Genomic DNA, 13,924 nt, shown 5'->3' with positions numbered 1-13,924 from the left:
AATTGTTGTTTGATGTAGATATAAAACAGGGTGATCTGGCAATAACAATTTTTTTCTTAATCCAATTGAAAGAAATATTGAATTTGTTTCGGGCTCCACTCATCTACCTTAATAATCCAAACCATTTATGGCGAGTTTTGATCAAATAAAATATGTATTGTAGGCCTATTGTGCTTTGACAGAGTTGTAGCCTGTGTTGTCATTTATATGACGTCCTTTTCTCGCATTGACACATATATACTGAACAAAGACATGAACGCAACATGCAACAATTTCAAATATTTTACAAAGTTACGGTTCATAGAAGGAAATCAGTCAATTGAAATAAATTCATTAGGCTCTAATCTATGGATTCCAAGATTGGGCAAAGGCACAGCCATGGGTGGCCTGTGAAGGCATAGGCCCACCCACTTGGGAGCCAGGTCCACCCACTGGGGAGCCAGGCCCAGCCAATCAGAATGATTATTTTTCCCCAAAGAAGGGTTTTATTGCAGACAGAAATACTCCTCAGCACCAGAGAGAAATAAGCATTTTGTGTGTATGGAATATTTCCGGTATCTTTTATTTCAGCTCATGAAAAATGGGACCAATACTTTACATGTTGCATTTATATTTTAGCTCAGTATACATCCTTAGTGGGATAATTTACTTTGTGAGCCAATCCACTTTCAACATTTAGGCGCACACATACAGTAATTAAACTGATTGCAATTTCAAAATGATTTCTATGATCATCTGAACACTATGATGATCCCACTGAAAATTCCATGCATGCCACACAGATTTACTGTAAAGATACCAAAACCAAAGGCAAGAGATGTGTCATAAAGTTATATAATCACAACTCCCTTGACAGTCTTGAAAGAGAAAAGGGAAAGGATAGATCAGGGAATGCTTTCACAAGGAGGTAAACATGAATGAGCCATTACCATGGACATGGCGAAAGTTCTGGCATGTCAACAGAGTGATGAGAGACACATTAAAGGCTGGGAGGATGGTGGGGGAGGTAGTGGAGGGGGGATGCAGCGATCCCGTCCCATGCTGTGCCATCTCCGGCCACCATGGGGATCTCTCTCTCTCTCCAATACGAAGGGGACATGCGATCTCACACAGACGGTTAACAAACCAAAGCCTGTTCCACCCACACGAGCCCAGAGTGGCATTCGGGACAACATGAATGTTGTGGGTGGTGTATGTGAAGTATGTGTGTGTGTACCTAAACGGACTGCAGAAGGGGAGACCCCCTTCCTGTTCAATAATATGAGCATATGTCACTTATGGACTCTGCATTATTCAATTGTTGGCATTGTTTTCCCTCGCTTGTCTTTCATAATTTGTCCATTTGATAATAATTGTGAACCCTTGTAACGAATAACCATATATGTGCATTTGGAAAAATCAGATAGTATTAAATATTTGTATTGGGAATGTGTATACAACATCAAGTGCCATTAATGAAAGATAATGTCATCACACTTTTCAGTTTCAATTATACTTGCTAGTTTGATTGAATAATTTTTTCCATATTGTAGTAATGATTCATGAAGTCTCCTTTTTTTCAAAACACACATTGTTTTTGTCTGTATAATTAATGAGCCATCTTCTCCTCTAATAACAATGAACATTTGTTTTTAAAGCAACATGTAAAGTGTTGGTCCCATGAGCTTAATATATATATTATATCATCTGGATATATTGAAGCAACATCTCAAGACATCAGTCTCCTGTTAACTTGATCACAAATGGGTCTTCCAAATGGACAATGACCCCAAGCATACTTCATAAAGTTGTGGCAAAATGGCTTAAAGGACAACAAAGTCAAGGTATTGGAGTGGCCATCACAAAGCCCTGACCTCAATCTCATAGAAAATTTTAAAAATGTAAAAATGAGTAAAAAAAAGTAAAAAATGACCCGCCACTGTGTTTAACAGCAGAGAAAACTCCCTAAATTATATTTTTTTCTACTTGAACTTTGATGGCTTTTCCTAGAGTGACCCCAACATTAGAAAGAGTGAAACATCACCTTAGGGTCATTTTTGACCCAGCAGTTATAAAATAATTTACACACCACAAAAACCACAAAGACACACACACACATACACAATGAGAAATTGAGATTATGTGTGCTACTGATTGAACTCAGCCAGCAGCCCCTGAAGTGGAAGATCACCATGGTTGGCACAGTTAGAAAGAACAAGCCTGAGATCCCCCCTGCACTCCTCGCAACAAGGGGCAGAGAGGCCTTCTCATCAAAGTTTGCCTTCACCCCCACCAGCTCTCTAGTTTCTTACCTCCCAAAGAGGAACAAGAATGTGGTCCTCCTGAGCACACTGCACAAAAAAGCTGAGATCAGTGATCGCGAGGACAGGAAGCCAGCCATCATCCTGGACTACAACCACAACAAAGGAGGTGTGGACAACCTGGACAAGGTGATTGGAACTTACAGCGCCAGGAGGATAACTGCCCGCTGGCCCATATCACAATGCCTTTGTGATATGGAACAAGATCAACCCTACATGGATGCCTGATAAGCGGAACAAGAGGAGGCTGTTCCTGGAGCAGCTGGGAAAGGCACTTGTAAACCCACACATTGAAAGAAGGGAGCGCCTTCCACGCACAGCAGCTTCTGCAGCACTTGTGAAAGCTGTTCAGTTGGCTGAATCTTGTCCTGATCCACCTGAGACTTTAGCTGGGGCAGGCAAGAGTTGGAGATGCCAATTCTGCCCCCAAAGAAGGACTGTAAAACAAATACTATGTGCTGCACATGTGAGAAATATATCTGCAAAGTCCATGCACACACACTTGCATACTGACCTACATGTACTAGTTAGAGTTGATTGATTTATGTTCTTCACGTTTTTGATTTGTATCTATTATCTTATCTTATTCTTATTTATTGTTGTTGTTATTACACCTTGTGGGGGGTGGCAATGGTTCAAAAAATGGGGAAGACAACTATTTTGTAGTTGAATTCCTCATTGTACAGTATATACGAATATATCACTATAAAAATGCATTCAAAACTACTTTCTGCACATTTCTGCTACTTATAATATAATAATAATATATGCCATTTAGCAGACGCTTTTATCCAAAGCGACTTACAGTCATGTGTGCATACATTCTACGTATGGGTGGTCCCGGGGATCGAACCCACTACCCTGGCGTTACAAGCGCCATGCTCTACCAACTGAGCTACAGGCTATACAAGAGCTATCTCTTGCAAAAAAAATATGTTTACACCTATGCAGTACCTTTAGCAATAATAATAATAAGCCTCTAATTTTGTGTTGTAATAAAAAAATTATAGTGTCCAGTTATTGAAATGCAGTCATTCTGCATTGTGAAAAGTGACAGGTTGTTTCTTCATGCAAAATATATTTGGGGTTTAAAATTCAATTAAGCTGCTTTTAGGGGTTTAGGGGTTTAGTGGTTTAGTGAAGGCAGTTCATTTTTGACCCTTAGGACAAGGGGAGTATGCAGAATGTTAAGACTACACAAGGGTGAAGTATATTATAACCAAATACTTTTAAAAACTTTTACTGAAGTAGTATTTTAATCAGTGACTTTCACTTTTACTTAAGTCATTTTCTATTAAAGTATCTTCCCTTTTACTCGAGTACGATAACTGGGTACTTTTTCCACCACTGTCAGTCTCCCGATTGTCATACCTTCATACCGACCTTGTGCCATACCGGCACTGAACAAACCCCACTGAGCCTTTGTCAATCAAAGTTTAGCAATGCTAAAAAGTACATGTAAAATCCAATAGAGAATGCTAACTAAATGCATTGGAAACGTTTTAAGTATTTGCAGGACAAACATCCCAGCTCATAACAAGTAACGAAAAAATGCTACTCACAGTTTGTTGCACACACAAAACAAATATCTTGATCCAGGAGGGGATTCTCTGCTGTTACCAAGCAAAGCGTGATCTTGGATCAGTGATTGACTCACAAGGCTCCGGACTCTCGTTGTTGTGCTGGTAAACAATCACCACGTGACTGGGGACTACCGGTTAACTTCATAATGAAAAGTGATGTGATCGGGGAAATGAAGAACACAGTCATCTAACGCAGTGGTTCCCAAACTTTTTATAGTCCTGTACCCCTTCAAACACGCAACCTCCAGATGCGTACCCCCTCTAGCACCAGAGTCAGAGCACTCTCAAATGTAGTGTTTTTGCCATCATTGTAAGCCTGCCACACACACACACACTATACTATAAATGTATTAAACATAAGAATGAGTGTGAGTTTTTGTCACAACCCGACTCGTGGGAAGTGACAAAGAGCTCTTATAGGAACAGGGCACAAATAATAATATAATAATAATCAATCATTTTGCTCTTTATGTAACCATCTTACATATAAAACTTTATTTGTTCATCGAGAATTGTGAATAACTCACCACAGGTTAATGAGAAGTGTATGCTCTGCAATGTTGGGTTGTAATGGAGAGAGTCTCAGTATTAAATCAGTTTCTTCACATAGTCTGTGCCTGTATTTAGTTTTCATGCTAGTGAGGGCCGAGAATCCACTCTCACATTGGTACATGGCTGCAAAGGGCTTCAGTGTCTTAACAGCCGATTTGCCAAGGCAGGATACTGTGAGCGCAGCCCTATCCAGGAATCTGGCAGTGGCTTCTGATTAAATTACATTTTCACAGAACCACTTGTTGCAATTTCGATTAGGGTCTCTTGTTCAGATATCGGTAAGTGGACTGGAGGCAGGGCATGAAAGGGATAACAAATCCAGTTGTTTGTGTCATCCGTTTCGGGAAAGTACCTGTGTAACTGTGCATCCAACTCACTCAGGTGCTTCGCTATATCACATTTGACAATTTCCGTAAAGTTTGAGGTCATTTGCACACACAAAAAATCATACAATGATGGAAAGACCTGTGTGTTGTCCTTGTTAATGCAGACAGAGAAGAACTCCAACTCAATTTTGTCCCGCACATTGAATATAGTTGCAGAGAGTCCCTGTAATCCTAGATTCAGGTTATTCAGGTGAGAAAAAACATCACCCAGATAGGCCAGTCGTGTGAGAAACTCGTCATCATGCAAGCAGTCAGACAAGAGAAAATTATGGTCAGTAAAGAAAACTTTAAGCTGGTCTCTCAATTTTAAAAAACACGTCAATACTTTGCCTCTTGATAACCAGCGCACTTCTGTATGTTGTAAAAGCGTTACATGATCGCTGCCCATATCATTGCATAGTGCAGAAAATACACAAGCATTCAGGGGCCTTGCTTTAACAAAGTTAACCATTTACACTGTTGTGTCCAAAACGTCTTTCAAGCTGTCAGGCATTTTCTTGACAGCAAGAGCCTATTGGTGGATGCTGCAGTGTGCCTAAGTGGCGTCGGGAACAAATGCTTGCACGCGTGTTACCACGCAATTATGTTTCTCTGTCATTGCTTTTGCCCCATCAGTACAGATACCAACATGAGCAGCAGCTACGTTTGGCTACATACGGACCGTTAGTGGAATTCCTGTGAGCGAGTAATGGCTAATGTGATTGGATGGCAATTATTTGACTAGGCTACCTGTATTTGACATTGTGTTGTTATTTCGCTGTACACTAGATGGTTTAATTTGATTTTGTCAGTAAAATGAGGCAATTCAGGCAAGAAAAAAACATACATTTTTTATTACGTTCGTTTATACAAACAATAGTACGCAAGTATAAACACCATGGGACCACGCAGCCGTCATACTACTCAGGAAGGAGACACGTTCTGTCTCCGAGAGATGAATGTACTTTGATGTGAAAAGTGCAGATCAATCCCAGAACAACAGCAAAGGATCTTGTGAAGATGCTGGAGGAAACAGGTACAAAAGTATCTATATCCACAGTGAAACGAGTCCTATATCGACATAACCTCAAAGGCCGTTCAGCAAAGAGCTGAGCTCCAAAACCTCCATAAAAAAGCCAGACTATGGTTTACAACTGCACATAGGGACAACGATTGTACTTTTTGGAGAAATGTCCTCTGGTCTGATGAAACAAAAATATATACCCTTTGGCCATAATAACCATCGTTATGATTGGAGGAAAAAAGGGGTGGGTTGCAAGCCGAAGAACACCATTCCAACCGTGAAGCATGGGGTTGCAGCATCATGTTGTGGGGGTGCTTGCCTGCAGGAGGGACTGGTGCACTTCACAAAATAGATGGCATCATGAGGGTGGAAAATTATGTGGATAAATTGAAGCAACATCTCAAGACATCAGTCAGGAAGTTAAAGCTTAGTCGCAAATGGGCAAATGGACAATGACCCCAAACAGACTTCCAAAGTTGTGGCAAAGGACACCAAAGTCAAAGTATTGGAGTGGCCATCACAAAGCCCTGACCTCAATCCCATAGAAAAATTGTGGGCAGAATGTGCAAGCAAGGAGGCCTACAAACCTGACTCAGTTACGCCAGCTGTCAGGAGGAATGGGCCAAAATTCACCAAACTTATTGTGGGAAGCTTATGGAAGGCTACACAAAACATTTGACCCAAGTTAAACAATTTAAAGGCAATGCTACCAAATACTAATTGAGTGTATGTAAACTTCTGACCCACTGGGAGTGTGATAAAAGAAATAAAAGCTGAAATAAATAATTCTCTCTACTAATTATTCTGATATTTCACATTCTTAAAATAAAGTGGTGACCCTAACTGACATAAAACAGGGAATGTTTAGTTTAAATTTATTTGGCTAGGGTGTATGTAAACTTCCGACTTCAACTGTATACAGTGGAGCAAAAAAGTATTTAGTCAGCCACCAATTGTGCAAGTTCTCCCACTTAAAAAGATGAGAGAGGCCTGTAATTTTCATCATAGGTACACTTCAATTATGACAGACAAAATGAGAAAAAAAATCCAGAAAATCACATTGTAGGATTTTTCATGAATTTATTTGCAAATTATGGTGGAAAATAAGTACCTTCCGCCCCTATTTTTGTGAAATGGAAATGTCTAGGAGCAACAACGGCTTAGCCGCGAAGTGGGTTTGGCGGATGCCAGGAGAACGCTACCTGCCCGAATGCATAGTGCTAACTGTAAAGTTTGGTGGTGGAGGAATAATGGTCTGGGGCTGTTTTTCATGGTTTGATTTAGGCCCCTTAGTTCCAGTGAAGGGAAATCTTAACGCTACAACATGCAATTACATTCTAAACGATTATGCGCTTCAAACTTTGTGGCAACAGTTTGGGATGGCCCTTTCCTGTTTCAGCATGACAATGCCTCCGTGCACAAAGCAAGGTCCATATATAAATGGTTTGTCGGGATCACTGTGGAAGAACTTGACTGGCCTACACAGAACCCCGACCTTAAGCCCGTCGAACACCTTTGCGAGCCAGGCCTAATCGCCCAACATCAGTGTCCGACCTCACCAATGTTCTTGTGGCTGAATGGAAGCAAGCCCCCACAGCAATGTTCCAACATCTAGTGGAAAGCCTTCCCAGAAGAGTGGAGGCTGTTATAGCAGCACAGGGGAGAACAACTCCATATTAATGCTCATGATTTTGGAATGAGATTTACATTTACATTTACATTTAAGTCATTTAGCAGACGCTCTTATCCAGAGCGACTTACAAATTGGTGCATTCACCTTATGACATCCAGTGGAACAGCCACTTTACAATAGTGCATCTAAATATTTTAAGGGGGGAGGGGGGTGAGAAGGATTACTTTATCCTATCCTAAGTATTCCTTAAAGAGGTGGGGTTTCAGGTGTCTCCGGAAGGTGGTGATTGACTCCGCTGTCCTGGCGTCGTGAGGGAGTTTGTTCCACCATTGGGGAGCCAGAGCAGCGAACAGTTTTGACTGGGCTGAGCGGGAACTGTACTTCCTCAGTGGTAGGGAGACGAGCAGGCCAGAGGTGGATGAACGCAGTGCCCTTATTTGGGTGTAGGGCCTGATCAGAGCCTGGAGGTACTGAGGTGCCGTTCCCCTCACAGCTCCGTAGGCAAGCACCATGGTCTTGTAGCGGATGCGAGCTTCAACTGGAAGCCAGTGGAGAGAGCGGAGGAGCGGGGTGACGTGAGAGAACTTGGGAAGGTTGAACACTAGACGGGCTGCGGCGTTCTGGATGAGTTGTAGGGGTTTAATGGCACAGGCAGGGAGCCCAGCCAACAGCGAGTTGCAGTAATCCAGACGGGAGATGACAAGTGCCTGGATTAGGATCTGCGCCGCTTCCTGTGTGAGGCAGGGTCGTACTCTGCGGATGTTGTAGAGCATGAACCTACAGGAACGTGCCACCGTCTTGATGTTAGTTGAGAACGACAGGGTGTTGTCCAGGATCACACCAAGGTTCTTAGCGCTCTGGGAGGAGGACACAATGGAGTTGTCAACCGTGATGGCGAGATCATGGAACGGGCAGTCCTTCCCCGGGAGGAAGAGCAGCTCCGTCTTGCCGAAGTTCAGCTTGAGGTGGTGATCCGTCATCCACACTGATATGTCTGCCAGACATGCAGAGATGCGATTCGCCACCTGGTCATCAGAAGGGGGAAAGGAGAAGATTAATTGTGTGTCGTCTGCATAGCAATGATAGGAGAGACCATGTGACCATTTGACAAGCAGGTGTCCACATACTTTTGGTCATGTATTATATGTATCCTGTGTGTTCAGAACAGCAATGTCACCGGAATGTGTAACGAACATGAAATGTACAACTGAAATACTGTTGTCTCAACAATGAGCTACAATATTCTTAATCAAGAAAAAGTTTGCTCACGGAATATTAATGAGACTTGAAGGAAGAATATGTTATTTTTATGAATTTATTCATACTATTTCATCCTTCCACAAGATATCGTCCCGACTCAGAACTAGGGTTGCTAACTATGCCGGCTGATCGTTCATTCTATCGGTTTGATTGCCAGAGACGCAACCCAGTCATTCAGTCTTTTTGTTCTGTATCCATGGATGCGACCCAGTCGTTCAATGTTCCATTGCCATACTGGCTGGCAACGTTCTTATCCCTTGCTTGTTAGCTAGCCAATTACGGCTAACTTACAGTCACTTCAAAAAGAAATGCAGCCAGAATAACAACGGTAGCTGCATTTGCATTTGCATTTGTTTAAACTGTTTTCTAGTGACATTTATTTGGATACATCCAAAGCAACGAGCTAATGAGGCGCGATTTCACCTGGCATTGAAAATGTGCTCTCGTCAGGACACTGTTGTTCAGCGGAGCTAGCCAACAACACTGCTAACACAATCACTTCAAACTGAAGCTGGAAAGACTGCATTTAGTTTCTTTTGACCATTTTTCAATTGATATTTCCTTGTATATATCCATTAAAATTATGCCAGCTGATTCATGACTTCTGCTGGCTGAGAAACGCTGCCAGCCTGTCTGCCTCATCCCGACACCTAACACGTTCATTACTATGGGACAGCTGGAGAAAGAATTTGAATATTGAAACAATGTTGCAAATGTTGGAGAGACAAACAGCAAGGTTTATACAAATCTCAACTGTTGAAAATGTTAGTCTAAAAGAAACGTGAGATAATGTCTAGACGCTTTTCATAGTGGAGATTAAGTTTATAAATTGCCTGACTGGGCTGATGAGACAGTGGATTGCGCAGTCAGATGGAACAGAGTAAATAGGCATATCATAGATTTAGCAGGTGGTAATTTGTGGATTATTAACATGATGGTTCAAGCCCTTAATGCTGATTGGCTGACAGTCATGGTTTATCAGACCGTATACCACGGGTATGACAAACATTTATTTTTACTTCTCTAATTATGTTGGTAACCAGTTTATAATACCAATAAGGCACCTTGGGGGTTTGTGGTATATGGCCAATATACCATGGCTAAGGCCTGTATCCAGGCACGCATTGCTTAGTTCTTAAAGAACAGCCCTGAGCCGTGGTATATTGGCCATATACCACACCCATTCGGGCCTTATTGCTTAAAAAAACACTGTCTGGACTGCAGTTTTAACCAATTAGCGTTCAGGATTAGACCCACCCGTTGTATAATAAAGCACAAACACGTGCACATACAGTTATCATTCAAGTCGTCATTCTACAAAGGCAGGACCACCTTGCAGCATCCCATCCTGACACCTGATATACGCCTGATCCTGAGCAGTCCAGAGGAGCAGAGAGTTGGTGGAGATAGAGCACGCTCCATTAGATTGGATGGATGTGTGACACCCTATCCGGAGTGGCCTGTGTCTCATTACCTGATGGGGTAATGCTCCCCCCTCTACAAATGTGACATTTAGATCAACTCTATGACTCTTCAACAATAACAACGCATTAATACATTGTCAGTCAACATGTGCACATTTGGTATTTGAGATGATTTTGGCAAGGACGACAAGCACAATTACATGCAGCATTAACGGAACAAAGTTGCCAATTCTTACTACATTACCACTGATGTGGTGTTTTCTATTTGATGTTGCAATGATCAAATCAAATTGTATTTGTCACGTGCGCTGAATACAACAGGTGTAGGTAGACCTTACAGTGAAACGCTTACTTACAAGCCCTTAACCAAAAATCAAGTTTTAAGAAAAATACCCCCCCCAAAATTTGACAAAGGATTCAAGAGCAGCAGTAAAATAACAATAGCGAGGCTATATACAGGGGGTACCTGAACAGTGTCAATGAGCGGGGCACCGGTTAGTCGAGGTAATTGAGGTAATATGTACATGTAGGTAGTTATTAAAGTGACTACTAAAGTGACGAAAGTGTAGCAGCAACGTAAAGGGGGGGGGGGGGGGGGGGGGGGGTAATCCAAATAGTCTGGGTAGCCATTTGATTAGATGTTCAGGAGTCTTGTGGCTTGGGGGTAGAAGCTGTTTAGAAGCCTCTTGTACCTGGAGTCTCTTGAGTCTTTGACAATGTTTAGGGCCTTCTTCTGACACCGCCTGGTATAGAGGTCATGGATGGCGGGAAGCTTGGCCCCCGTGATGTACTGGACTGTACGCACTATTATCTGTAGTGCCTTGTGGTCGGAGGCCGAGCAGTTTCTATACCAGGCAGTGATGCATCCAATCAGGATGCTCTCGATGGTGCAGCTGTAGACCCTTTTGAGGATCTGAGGACCCATGCCAAATCTGTTCAGTCTCCTGAGGGGGAATGGGTTTTGTTGTGCCCTCTTCACGAGTGTCTTGGTGTGCCTGGACCATGTTAGTTTGTTGGTGATGTGGACAACCTGCTCCACCACAGCCCCGTCGATGAGAATGGGGGCGTGCTCAGTCCTCCTTTTCCTGTAGTCCACAATCATCTCCTTTAAATAGATTAGGTTTGTCCATTCAATTGTTGGGAGTGTGCAACTTCCTTTCTATACATCTTATTTTTATTTTTTTACTGCTTACTCATGGTTAGTCAGCCCCTCCACAAACATTTTTGTGTGTGTGTCAGCTCATGCTTTAGTGAGTGACATCCTTCGTTCAATTCAACCCTTCCATTGCTATTACTAATCCTGCCACTTCCTTTTTATTATTATTTTCTTTAGCCCTTTTTTCTCCCCTATTTCGTGCTATCCCTATTTCCCCTATTTCGGCACCAATGTTTTGGAGGAAACACCGTACACCCGGCGACCTGGTCAGTGTGCGCTGCTCCCGGCCCGCCACAGGAGTCACTATTGCGCGTTGAGACAAGGATATCCCTGCCAGCCAAACTCTCCCTAACCCGGACGACGCTGAGCCAATCGTGCTTCGCCCCATGGACCTCTGGGGCACGGCCGGCTGCGACAGAGCCTGGGCTCGAACCCAGAATCTCTGGTGGCACAGCTAGCACTGCAATGAGACCACTGAGCCACCCGGGTGGCCCCATCCTGCCACTTTCACAGAAAGCAAAATGCTGCAAGTACACAAATTATTATTTTAAAAGTATGTGGAACCAAAATTAAATCCCCTACCAATTTGAGGATATTCAACTGCCTCAGGTGAAATAAGAATTGAACTGCTAAGTGTCTGGCTTGCCCTACACTACACTGGCCATTCTGGTTCATTTAGCTACTTTACCTGTATCTATCAAAGAGGATGGAACGCCACAGTCTAGAACAGCAGATACCACCGTGTGTGGGATGTGTGGACCAAGCTCATTACTACACAGGCCTGTCATTATACCAGCACACACAAAACCTAGGAGGTGTAGCCTTGAATCTGCAGTTCTACCATGCAGTAACTACAACGTTCTGTCTAAATGAAAGGCTGAGAGAGCGAGAGAGAGTGAGAGAGAGCGAGAGAGAGCGAGAGAGAGCGAGAGAGAGAGAGAGGTCAGAGTGCTCTTCCATTCAGTAAGTGTAGGTGGACAGAATAGATTATGGGAGGCCTCAGCCAAGGCTGGGTGTTAACCTTGATTCTGTTTTTCACAGACTCTCTCCTTCTTGGTTGGCTAGGCAACAATGTAAGTATAGCATCCATCTGGGTTAAAGCATGGCATTGGTGATGTGGGGACAAAGTGGACTCGCTTACCAGCTGGAGTGGGTTTTGTTCTGCAGGCGGCTGTAGCAGGACATGATTTGGCTCCTGATGTCGACCAAGCTCCCAGTGGTGACTCTGCCCCAGGCAAGGTTACCCATTTAGATGGTGGGTATGCACACAGACACACGCACACACACAGTGGTTAGCAGCCCCACTGACTGCACCACACTAGCTAGCCAGTGGGAGAATCAAACAAGGAGCTAGCCAGTGAGATAACATCTGAATGCATCTGAAGAAATAGATATTTTGCATCAAGCATGGAGCCCCTTTACAACTCCCACAGAGACAGTTCCTTTCAGAGAATTATATATATATATATATATATATAATCTTATCTTTGATGCACTATAATATCAGACACAGCTGGAGATTGAAATTGGAAGCAATTAGTGGACTTGATTGCAGAGGTGAAATCAAGCAAACACAAGACAATTTAGGAAATGAGGGAGAAAGAGAACAACTGTTCTGAGATCTAATCAGGAGCCTGAAACCAAAGCTTCATTCTCATTGCTGCGTATTCTCACCTCGATCCCTCCGATGTCAACAACTACAGACCAGTATCCCTTCTTTCTTTTCTCTCCAAAACTCTTGAACGTGCCGTCCTTGGCCAGCTCTCCCGCTATCTCTCTCTGAATGACCTTCTTGATCCAAATCAGTCAGGTTTCAAGACTATTCATTCAACTGAGACTGCTCTTCTCTGTATCACGGAGGCGCTCCGCACTGCTAAAGCTAACTCTCTCTCCTCTGCTCTCATCCTTCTAGACCTATCGGCTGCCTTCGATACTGTGAACCATCAGATCCTCCTCTCCACCCTCTCTGAGTTGGGCATCTCCGGCGCGGCCCACGCTTGGATTGCGTCCTACCTGACAGGTCGCTCCTACCAGGTGGCGTGGCGAGAATCTGTCTACTCACCACGCGCTCTCACCACTGGTGTCCCCCAGGGCTCTGTTCTAGGCCCTCTCCTATTCTCGCTATACACCAAGTCACTTGGCTCTGTCATAACCTCACATGGTCTCTCCTATCATTGCTATGCAGACGACACACAATTAATCTTCTCCTTTCCCCCTTCTGATGACCAGGTGGCGAATCGCATCTCTGCATGTCTGGCAGACATATCAGTGTGGATGACGGATCACCACCTCAAGCTGAACCTCGGCAAGACGGAGCTGCTCTTCCTCCCGGGGAAGGACTGCCCGTTCCATGATCTCGCCATCACGGTTGACAACTCCATTGTGTCCTCCTCCCAGAGCGCTAAGAACCTTGGCGTGATCCTGGACAACACCCTGTCGTTCTCAACTAACATCAAGGCGGTGGCCCGTTCCTGTAGGTTCATGCTCTACAACATCCGCAGAGTACGACCCTGCCTCACACAGGAAGCGGCGCAGGTCCTAATCCAGGCACTTGTCATCTCCCGTCTGGATTACTGCAACTCGCTGTTGGCTGGGCTCCCTGCCTGTGCCATTAAACCCCTACAACT

Source organism: Oncorhynchus gorbuscha, linkage group LG26 (assembly GCF_021184085.1).
Source record: "Oncorhynchus gorbuscha isolate QuinsamMale2020 ecotype Even-year linkage group LG26, OgorEven_v1.0, whole genome shotgun sequence".
Lineage (NCBI taxonomy): Eukaryota > Metazoa > Chordata > Actinopteri > Salmoniformes > Salmonidae > Oncorhynchus > Oncorhynchus gorbuscha.
Note: the sequence above shows the minus strand (reverse complement) of the source record.